Here is a 12,100-nt window from a genome sequence, read left to right as displayed (position 1 = left end):
ATGTAAAACAAAAATTATAACATTTCTTACAGGAAGCACAGGAAAAATCTTTGTGATCTTTCATTAGGCAGAGATTCTTAGATATGACACCTAAAAGCACAATTTTTTAAAATTTAAGGACAGTCAGTTACAATGTGTCAATTTCTGGTGTACAGCACAATGTCCCAGTCATGCATATACATACATATATTCGCAAAAGCACAATTCTCAACAAAAACCAAAAAACTGAAAAATCAGACTTCATCAAAATTAAAACCTTTGGTTGCTGGAAAGACACTGTTAAGAGAATGAAAAGATAAGTAACAAAAGGGAAGAATATTTTTATGAAGCATACATCTAATAAAGGGTATGTATCTTGAATACATAAAGGACTCTCAAACATCAACAACAACAAAAAAAGCTAATTTTAAAAACTGGCAAAAGATTTAAATAGACACATCATGAAAGAAGACATACAGATGGCAGATAAGCACATGAAAAGATGTTCAACATTTTAAGTCATTCAAGAAATTCAAATTAAAACCGTAAGGAAGTATCACCACACACCTACTAGAATGTCTACAATTAACAAGACATAGTGTTGGCAAGAATGTGGAGGAACTGGAACTTTCATATGCTGTTGATGGAAATGTAAAATCGTACAGCCATTTTGCAAAGAATTTGGCAGTTTCTTAAAAATTTAAGCATATGCCTATCATGTCACCCAGCCATTCTCCTGGACATTTACAAGAGAAATAGAAGCATATGTCCATGAAAAGATTTGTACATTAATGTTCATAGCAGCTTTATTTATATTAGGCATAACTGGAAAAGCCCCTAAAGTTTATCAACAGATGAGTGGATAAACAAACTGCAGTATACTCATACAGTGCAACACAACTCAGCAGTACGAAGAAATGAACTACTGCTATATATCCCATGGATGAATTGCAAAATAATCATACCGAGTGGAGGAAACCAGACAAAAAAGAGAACACACCACATGATTTCATTATATACATTGCAAACTGATATTTGGTCCCAGAAAGTAGATCATTTTTAGCTTGGTGGGGCTAACGGGGTAAAGGAGCGGGACTGGAGGGAGAAATTACAAAGAAGCACTAGGAAACTTTTGGGGGTAATCAATGTGTTCATTATGCTGATTTTAGTGGTGGTTTCAGGAGCATATACATGTGTCAAAACTTATCAAATTGCATACTTTATTGAAGTTTATTGCATATCAATTATACATTAGTAACACTGTTAAAAATGCTAAGTATGAGGGCTTTCTGCTGCCTCTGCCAGCTCTTAGGGAGTATCTTCCCAAACAGTTAATTTTAGCTTTGAGTAAAATGAATAAAGATGCATAATCAGTGTTGCTTAGTACCAAGCAGCCATACTCTGGTGAATCCTTTTTCATCTTTGGAAGTGACTCTGTAATACCAAAAAAAGTCTCCAAATTCAGTTTTTAATCCCCAGCATAGATGAGACCTTAATGCCCTCACCAGCCATCTGCCAGGTGCTCTGTCATCCCAGCTATGTCTGAACAGGGAACTCACTCCTTAACAGGAATATATAGCAGCTTTGGACTGTTCTTGCTTATAGATATTTATTGGGTATATTGATAAGTTTCTACTTATATTGTTATTGACTGGGAGGAAAATACAGATTGTTACAGAAGGTCTTTAGTATCTGAAAGCCCAAATCTGAGAATAAGCCTTCTTAAAATTGCAGCACGATACCCTGGCAGTGACTGCCCGAGTACATCCCTCTTTCACTGCCACCAAGGAGAGAGGTTCAGTGTGAGGAATGTCAAGGGAATGGCCCAGCCAGTGGGGTGATGAGTTCCTGACCTTCACCTGTGCTTCATTCAAAATAGAATTATTTTGGTCTGTTTTAATATCCTGCTTTTATGCAAGTTTCCTGGTGCACAAATCACCAGAGTGGTGGAAAGAACTTGTTCTTTGAGAGAGAAGAGCGAAATTCCATCTTTCCTACGCATTTCCATTTACACATTAGTACTGTTCGGAAGCCAGGTTAAGTGACATATTCAACTATTAGAATTGAGAGCTACTGCATCAGCACCATTTCGGTACCAGTTGACTAGGGCTGCCAAGAGAACACACCACAGATCGGGTGGCTTAAACATCAGAAAATTATTGTCTCGCAGTTTGGAGGTTAGAAGTCCAAGATCAGGAGTCAGTAGATTCAGTTTCTTGTGAGGTTTCTCTCTTTGGCTTGCAGATGACTTGTCCTTTCACTGTGTCCTCATACGGTTACCCCATGGTTCACATATTGTCTGTGCCTTAATTTCCTCTTCTTGTAAGGACACTGGTCATACTGGATTTGGGCCCACCATATAGCCTCATTTTACCCTAATTACCCTTTTAAACGTCCTATCTTCAAATACAGTCAAACTAAAGTACAGGGGATTAGGATTTCAACATATGAATTTTGGAAGGGACATAATTCAGCCCACGAGAGTTTCATTTTTATAAAATGACCTACTTTTCAAGATTCTTTTTAGCAGTGATAAGATAATCTATATAAAGCAATAGAAAAGCATCTGGCACATTATAGGTCCTCAGTAGATGATGATTATTGTCATTGTGAAATAAATATACAAATCTGTGCTTGTCTGGAGAAAATGTTTTTTAGACCATTTGATGTCCTAAGTGCCAGATTTTTTCCCTGTAATTTAAAACATTCTAAGATGTAATAGGAATCTATGAAGACATCATAGAAAATGCTATTCAGGTTACAATGCATGTCTATTTTTAACATGTTGAATTCAATGGCAGTGGCAAGACTCAACTTTTATTTACACAGCTCTTCACTCAGCTGAAGAGGAACAATAGCTCCCAACGCTAAGAGCTCTTCAATTAAGGAGCCCACTGAGGAGCTCGGGGTGCGTGGAATGTACAGAATGACAGTGGTGGCAAATTGCACAGCCTCCAACTTCCCTCATGTTTACCTCCACTCCAGAGGAGAAATGAGGATTTGTTCCACTGCATTTTAAGCTGAGGTCAAGGGAACAGTTGTTTTTGTTCTGTTCCCTAGTGAGAAATTTAAGAAGTCTGAAATTCAAATACATTAGTGAAATGCAAATAATTTTACTTATTAATGGCCACTAGTGGTCTGTAATCATCACAGCTGATTATGTAAATAAATCATTTATGAGAAGAATTTTGCAGCATGGAATCCACAAGTTTTCTAATTGTTTTCCCTTCATATAGTTTTAGCCATATCTAATCTTGAATTGAGTTAAGGGACCAGAGTTTGAAAGAATATAATTTGAAGGAGCAGAGGAGCATCTGGTAATTATAAAACATCATGATACTCTTTAAAATTCTATATGTTACTCATAATTTCTAAGCTCAATGATCTGTGCTGTTATATTAATTAACTCTCAAAATTCTAATAGCTGAGCAGATCACTTGATTTCGCTTGCCTACGCTACTTTATGTTAATTAATGAAAACCATAAATTCAGAGCCCTTGCAAATTGTGCTGCTTCATTGCATTTAGTGCTCTTGTAATTCCAACTCTTAATTAAATAATGAGCCTCCAGAGCACATTCCTAGCTGTGAGTTATACTATGTTGTGGATATAGCTGGGATTTCCACTAGCCAGTCAAGCCAATCAATGTTATGTCTTTCTAACGGGTAGAAGAATGTATTATTCAGCCTCGATGCCTGATGTGATGAGAGACATGTAATGGGGAAACCCACCTTTGTTTTGACCAGGTTGCCAGGATTGGATTTTCGTTTGCTGTTTCCTGTTGAGCCCACCTGGATTGGCAAGGGTGAATTATTTTCCTTCCCTGTGATTGGCGCAAGCCACACTTGTATAGAGACAGAGCCATCGGCATATGGTGCGCTCTTTCCCTTACTTAAAGAAGCCTCTCTTTGTCATTCATTCGGAAGTCAACAAATAGGGGTTGAGCATCTAGTACCTGGGGGATGCAGCAGTGAGCAAGACTGCTCCTTTGAGAAAGCAATTAAATCTCCTTTTACATCAGTTTTTAAACCCTGAATCATTTCAATAGAGAGAATCTGTGCAGTATGTTTGTTGAGAGCCTCCACATTCAAAGGAATTTTAAAAGCACAATATTTGTAAGAATTTGTAGTAAAAATGCATAGTAGAGGAATAATAATTTAAGCTGAATGATCTTATAATTGATGACAAGCTTGGGTTTTACCTATGTTTATGGCACTCATCCATTTACCCCCTCATTTCCTGAATACATTTCCTGACTGATTTATCATATTTTACTTCTTATTTGCAGGATCTTTTATTTTTTATGAGGTTGTTTAGCAGAGTGAGATAGATCATATTTTGTTTTTCATGGCATAAGTTATTCAGCTGTACCGTTAGGAAGTAAATATCCGTTACAGTTTACTTTTAATGAGTGACCAAATCATTTTTCAGACACTAAGTTTTACAGCAGAAGAGTAAGCGTTCCACCAGTGGCAAGATCACTCAAGGACCAGAGTAACCCAGAATAGCAGGAGGTACTAAATGGCTGAACTCAGAAGCAAGAAATATTTAACTTGACAGACACAGCTAATTCTTGATTATTCGTGAACCATGTTTCAAATTGATGTATTATCCAATATTCTTTCTCTTTCCTCTTGATCCCTGCCCTCAGCCATTTATTTATTTCTGGCAGAGACAGTGAAATAGTCAACTTTACTACTTGTCCCAATTTAAGACAATATATTGATTAATTGTGATTCAGAATTATATGTAGTAAACTATTGATTAAAAGGAATTCAAAATTATATACAATAAACTTTGGTGATTATAAAATTTTGTTGACTCTTACATAGTGCCACAGAAAATATGGTTCACAAACTATTACAACATGCAGTAAAAGAATTTGAGAGAAGCCTTTAAAAGTGTTAATAGCAATTTGCCTTTCTCAAACATTCATGTGCATGATTAGTGGACTCATGTTGAGCAGGGTAGAGCTATATTAAGAACTGAGGGTAAACAAACAGACATTCATCTTTCACTACAGATGTGTTAAGAAGTAATGTTATAAGATGCCCTTGATTGATAAATGCTTCACCAATTTTAAGATGTGTCCCAACTTTAAAGATGTTGAAATGTGAGGAAGCTGTTATCTTAGAATTGGTGGTTTTCCATTATTAACTTATTCCTTTATTTCTCCATTGGGAATTTCCTTTTGGGGGTATATCGTGATGGTGATTATTTCATATTCTTGTAGTAATTTCAATAGTTGTGTGATGTAGTAGAAAATGAGTTGGTTTCGACTGCACAAAGACTGCCATTTACTGGTTTTACGACCTTGGACAAGGCTCACATTCCTTACTGGTGAAAATGAATAAGAAATAAATCCTAAGGTTGTTCAAACTGCTTTCTTATCTTAGCCTGACTAATGGAAGAGAGTACTTGAAACATGTTTCCTTTTATTTACAATTTAAAAAATCAAATATGTGTATGCACACATACAAATAACTTTTGGTGCCTTAATAGAATATAAATTAATGGTTTCAGAATGTAGCTATGACATTTTAAGTATTTATCCTAGAAAAATTATACTAATTATATGGATTCAATGGTCAAATATTAAAAATAAGGTCAAAAATTACATCTCACAGTTTTGACTGTTCTGACTCCCATTACAAGTAATAGATGTAAGAATAAATATTGCAAATAAATTGTTTGAGTATTCTCTTAATTTTAACTAGTTTTTAAATTATTTATCTGTTGAACCAAAATATTTGATATACATCTTCTACAGAAATAATATTTTGCTAACCCAGTATTTTAAATTACTTGAAATAATTACATAATCCAATTCCTTACTAAATTTTTTAGTAAGCTTGAGTCTTGTTTTTAAAATTTTAATACTAACTATTAGCTAATGAAGATTTCTTTGGCATGTGTAATATTTTCTTTAGGAAAATAAAGCTAACTAAATAATCTTGACCACCACACTTATAGAAACACATTCATATTTAGGTAGCTTTTATTTTGAACTCTCTTATTTTATCAGCAGAATTGTATGCCAACACCTGAGTTAGTTAAATGAACTGGACTCATGCTTGATAAGTATTAATATTTTGATATTATAAATTGCAATAGAATAATAGCACTTTTGATTCATCCTAGATTGTTAAGAAATTTGAACTTATATTTGAAAATGAAACAAAGTGCAGAAAATAGACTTTCTTATTTACCTTTATCTTTATTCCAGTAATTAGCTAGCATATATTTTGGTAGTATATTATAGTATACAAAGTATTTTGCAGGTATTTTAAATACTTTTACAATTATAAAATTATGTATGTATTTTAGAAAATTATTATTACTTTCTGTTCCATGTGACTTTATTTACATATTTTTCCAGCTTTATTTTTTAAATTATTATTTTTTAACTCAATTATTTTACTATTCACTGACAGCTATTGTTAATGTTACAATGTGTTTTTTTTAAGGATTTAAAAATTTTTTTAATTAATTAGATAATATTGTATCTTTTAAAAATAATATTATATAACATTTATTCAAGGTAATGAAGGTCTCCTGATAAACATCATCCATCATATGAATGTATTAACATTTAGAAAACTATTCACCTTTTATTGAATATTTAGGTTGTTTTCAGTTTTTAAGTACTGTAAGTAAGGTTCTGCTCACATCTTTAAGTAAGCTTCCCATGGTCTCTTTTGATCACCACAGCAACTCTGTGGGGTAGGCAAGGAGTGGTTTATCTATATATTTTTTCATTGCTGTCAGAGAATGCAGAGGTGAAAATCCTGACCCAATGCCCCCAAAACAGGAAGCTTAGGTGCCAGTTGATAAACCCAGATGTTTAATATTTAATTAATTGCTTGTTCTCTTAAAATGATATCATCATTAAAAGGGCCTAAGATAGAGGTGGTACTCATAAAACATGTATAACAGCTGTATAGCTGCTGCCTCTGCATAGAGTTGGTGACAATGTCCTGGATTATGTGGCATTGTTTAGATGAGGTCTCTGTGCCAGTGGTGTTGGTGGTGATTGTGATCTGTTGAGGGATGAGACTGCATATAACATAAAATTAATAAATGTATACAATAGAGTCTTTGACAGAATAATGATGTCCCTGTGCAACTAGTGAAAATAAAACGGGGTCCTGTTTAATCCACCCAGGTCAGATGAAATCTGGTAATTAAGAAGTGAACAGATGTGCAGGCAAGGCTGACCTCATGTATGATTAACCAGAGACACAGAAGATATATGACTCAAAAATTGCTATGGGTACAAATTAAACAATCGGTATTCCACATAAGCATTTCAAATTAAACTACAAAGCTAAAACTTAGAACATTTATCTTTTAGAAAAACCAAACATAGTCTACCCCTTAGTTAGGCTAGCATTGCTGTTTTCCCTAATACCCAGTAAAAAAGTGTAGTGTACCATTTCCCCCTAATGGTATGGATTTAATCCTATCTTCTGTTTTAGGGGCTGCTCTTTAATTGAATCAGGGGAGTTATTTGTGTTTCACACGAGGAAACTTGGCACACATCACAGGCAGTGGACAAGCAGATAGGGCTGTAAAGAGTGTACACTTGGCCCTGAGCAAAAGGTAACTGGCTCATCGGGACGTTTCACTTCCCAAAATGCTGAGGGCAGCTGAGAAGTTAGCCACACAAAGACAAGTGATTTATGGTGTTTATGAAGTGCTGACATGCCCGTGGGTTCTAGCCTCACTGCCAGATGAGAGAGCCACACCAGAATAATTTCTGTAAACATCCCCCTGTACCCATTCTGGCTTGGTCCCTGTGACCAGGTGAGCTCTCTTTGCTTTTTTGCCTCCTGAAATAAGAATTCTAACTTGATTTTTCATATCCCAAATTCTCCAAACAATAATACTGTTCTTCAAAGGTATTTCAAGGCAGATTTCACACTTCCTTTCAGGGACCCGGACTTTAAGTCTCGATAACAATACTCATTGCTGTCTGACCAAGTCACAGGCACAGTGATTTGAAGTAATATACATTTTTTGTTCTTTCATGAGTTGTAATATAATATGCTTAAAAGTTTCTGAGCCTCAATTTCCTTTCTGCAAAGTGGGAAAAATAAATCTATCTAGAAGGGTTGTTGTGAAAAGTAAATATGATCATACACATAAAATATTGTGAATACTCAATACTTGGTAGCTATTGCTATTTATATAAGGGGTAGTCAAAATGATAACAGAAGGAAAATAGATTTTGGTTGTCAGTTACATTCATTTGGAAGTTTTATTTTTGCCACATATCAGCTGTATGACCTTGGGCAAATATTTAGTCACTAAGCTCAAATGTGTTATTTGAAGTTTCTCTTGAGTTCTTTAGATAGAAGAGGAGCAGAGCACATGTAATTTGGAGAATACTTACAGTGTCAGAACTCTTCTGAAATTATTTAAGAGCAAACTGAGAATAATTTTATCAAGTTGTTAATTTCTTGGAGAGTACATGGTGGAATTTGGTTGTCAGTATTTTGTGATGAAGGTATGTATCATGAATGGTTGACATTCACTGTTGCAATAGTAATTTAAGCTCATATAATGAATCAGTTCAAATCACTGAGCATATTTACCAAGCTGTACACATAATTAACATTTTAATTCCCCCGAATATCTCATCTCATTATCCACAGTGCTTAGGAAAATGTATTAAATAGACTCTGGCAACCAGCAAGCTTAGGCTCTATCAGAACACAAGAGAAGGGTATTAAGTTTCTTCTAGTGACCAAGTGAGTTTGAGTAGACTTTTGTAATGGGGTCAGGGAAACGTGTGCATGTTTTTACAATTACACTCACTGATCAGAGCTTTGAAAGAATAGGGGTTGGAATTGGACTGAGAGGGTGAGAGTTGGAAGTGAGAAATTTTGTTTAGAAATGTTAATTTGTTCTAGAGCAAATTTAAACATTTCCCAAGCCAACAACTGGTGATTTTACCAAGGTCCTTCCACTCATGCTCACCACATTCACACCCTCTATCCCTGCTCTCCTTATTTTTAAATAGTTGAACTGCCATTCAGATTCTACGTTCTGATTTCTTTTGCTTGGCATTTCTTATTTGCTTTCTATATTACTTCTTTTTATGAGACATTTTCAAAAGAAGTTAATTTTCAGCAACAGTGTCAATGTCAAATAAGAAGTAAACATTCAAGTTTTGAGGTAAAATGACATCTTGTGACTAGTCCCTGAATTTTTATTAATATTCCCTTTGGGACATAGTGAGGGAAAAAAGCCAATTCCTAACATTGAAAGCCAAGATTTCCAATCGGTCTATTGCCAGAATGTGGGGACAATTTGTGATAATTACTGAAGTGAAAAAATAAACAGATTAACTTGGATAGGACTCATTGCAATTCACAAAATTGTTGAGGAGATATGTAAATCTAGCCATTCTCTAGTACAATTTTTGAAAATATAAATAGAAACAACTGTTTTGAAAAATTTAATCACTTTAGAGAATACTTCTTGAAATTGAGATGTTAAAATGAGGAAATCTTTTTTTTTAAAGGAGGTAAGTTTGAGTTAAGGTTTAATTAGTTAAACAAAGACAAATCTAAAAAATAACGATTGTATAAAATTTGATAATAAAATTTTCAAAGTTAAAAAATTTTTAAGTACTATGGACAATGTAGACATAATAATTTAACTGAAAATAGATTAAACTGAGAGATTATATTAACTAAGACCTGAACAGAGAGAGTAGAGGATAAAGAGAGGTAAAATGTCTTTAATTCTTTGTCTTGCATGGTGGAGTGTCAAAAGCTACACAGTGTCTTTTGATTATTGCAAATTTGGGATCTATAGTTTAAATATTTAAAGATAACCATTAGTGGAGTTAAATATTCAGTCCAGCTTGCAGATTCCTGGAGAATATAAAAAATATTAAAAGTTATAAATCAAAGTAAGCATTTTAAAACAGCATAGAACTACATAATGAAATACTAAATCTTAATAGTTACAGCAATAAAAATAAATAAGTTAAAATCCTTGGTTAAAATATAAAACTTTCACATTTGGTTAAAAACTAAAGTGTGACTGTCTCCTACTTGTCCAAGAACAGAGATTAAAACAAAACAAAAAAAAAGGTTAGGGTAATAACCTAACAAATGCAAACAGAAAGAGAACCGAGATGGCAAATTTAATTTCAGACAAACTTATTTTCCAAGAATAATTTATTTTTCTTTGATTTAAAGAAAAATTATAAGGTGAAGCTATACTCACTAGTTTGTTGTATTTTTTATATTCCACATATGAAAGATATGATACAGTGTTCATCTTCTTCTGTCTGACTTATTTTACTTAGCATAATATCATCCTAGTCCATCTATGTTGCTGCAAATAGCAAAATTTCATTCTTTTAAATAGTTGAGCAGTATTTCATTATATATATATTCCACATCGTTAGCCATTCATCTGTTGATGATAGCAAATAAACCAGTTTACATTTCCACCAATGGTGTGTGAGGTTTTCCTTTTCTCTCCATCCTCACCAACATTTGTTGTTAGTGTTCTTTTTGATGACAGACATTCTGACAGGTTTGAGGTGATATGTCATTGTGGTTTTTATTTGCATTTCCCTGATGGTTAGCCATGTTGAGCATTTTTTTTCATGTGTCTGTTGGCCATCTATCTGTATTTCCTCTTTGTAAAAAATGTCTCTTCAGATCCTCTGCCCATTTTTTAATTGGGTTGTTTTTTTCATGTTGAGTCGTATGAGCTGTTTATATATGTTGGATATTAACCCCTTATCAGTCATATCATTTGCAAATATGCTCTCCCATTCAGTAGGTAGTCTTTTCATTTTGTCAATGGTTTCCTTTGCTGTGCAAAAGCTTTCAAGCTTCTTTAGGTATCATTAGTGCTTATTTTGGCTTTTATTTCTTTTGCTTTAGGAGACAGATTGCAAAAAATATTGCTACAATTTGTCAGAGTGTTCTGCCTATGTTTTCCTCTAGGAGTTTTATGGTTTCCAGTTGGTGAAGCTGTAAGAACAGAAAAATAAATGAGGTAATTACAATTGGATATACAAAGAAAATTTATAAAAATAAATGTTTTAAGGGAATTTAATATTCAATGCAACTAATAAAGGATTAAGTAAAATAAAATAAGCACAACTAGGATAAAATAATCAGGTTAAAATCATATTGAACTTTGAACTTTGTACCTTTCAAAGACTGGATCCTTTTTTAAAAAACTGAGAAATAATGACTTACTAATTTCTCAAACTTAATTGAAATGTACAGGGTGCATTCTTTGATAACATAAATATTTATCAAAGGAATGTTAAGGACGACAGGCCAGATATCAATTTTTTTTTTTTGAGGAAAAACAGTTCTCCAATACTAAGGAGCTATACATTAAGTGAGGAAAATGGAAACTGGAAGTGTTTTAATTTAGGCTGTTTAGCCAAAATAGAATGTAAGGGGAAAATCTTAGTTTAGGTCCTTTCGTTGTTAACTAGGAATTAATAGTATAAATTAACAAAGGATTTAAATTGCAAAGTTAGAAAAAGTAAAACAATACAAGCCTAAAGAAAATTAAGTAAAAATAATGAAACTCAAGGCAGAAATCAATAAATTATTAAAAAGAAAAACAAAACATGTAAGAACTTGTTCTTTAGAAAACAGCAATACATTCAAGAACTTTTTCAGTTAAAAGTCAATAAGAATAAAAGATAAAACCAATGTTGAAAGTTAGAGGGAGCATACAGATATTATAAATGAGATATTACAATTTATGAGCATACTATATTAAATTCCAAGCTATTATATTTGAAAACATAAATGAAACATTTCTGAAAATATACCAATTTTCAAAATTTACTCCGGCAGAAATCAAAGATTAGATAGACCAAAAATCCTAACAGAATAGTACAAAATAAAAGTCAACCATCCCCTCCACACAGGTTTCTGGAGATTTTTCACCTGAGTCCAAAAAGCATCTTTGTACATACTGTTGCAGAACATGGAATATTTAAAATATTAAACATCCCATTTTAGGAGACCAGCATTAACTTTGATTACTGAAGATGATAAATTCAGTACAAAATGACTATGGACCTAACTCATAAATAAAAATAGAATAGATATGGTGGCAGACAT

The 12,100-nt window shown here is 33.4% G+C and overlaps 1 protein-coding gene across 2 annotated transcripts in view; it reads left to right on the top strand.

The window, feature by feature from the left end:
• Positions 1–12,100, top strand: part of LOC102518431 (EGF-like and EMI domain-containing protein 1) — a 497,761-nt gene that overhangs the window by 112,222 nt on the left and 373,439 nt on the right. The window lies entirely within an intron of this gene.

The sequence above is a fragment of the Camelus ferus genome, chromosome 1 (assembly GCF_009834535.1).
Source record: "Camelus ferus isolate YT-003-E chromosome 1, BCGSAC_Cfer_1.0, whole genome shotgun sequence".
NCBI classification, from domain to species: domain Eukaryota; kingdom Metazoa; phylum Chordata; class Mammalia; order Artiodactyla; family Camelidae; genus Camelus; species Camelus ferus.
The sequence above is the reverse complement of the archived record's forward strand: the minus strand, read 5'-3'. Positions and strand labels throughout refer to the sequence as shown.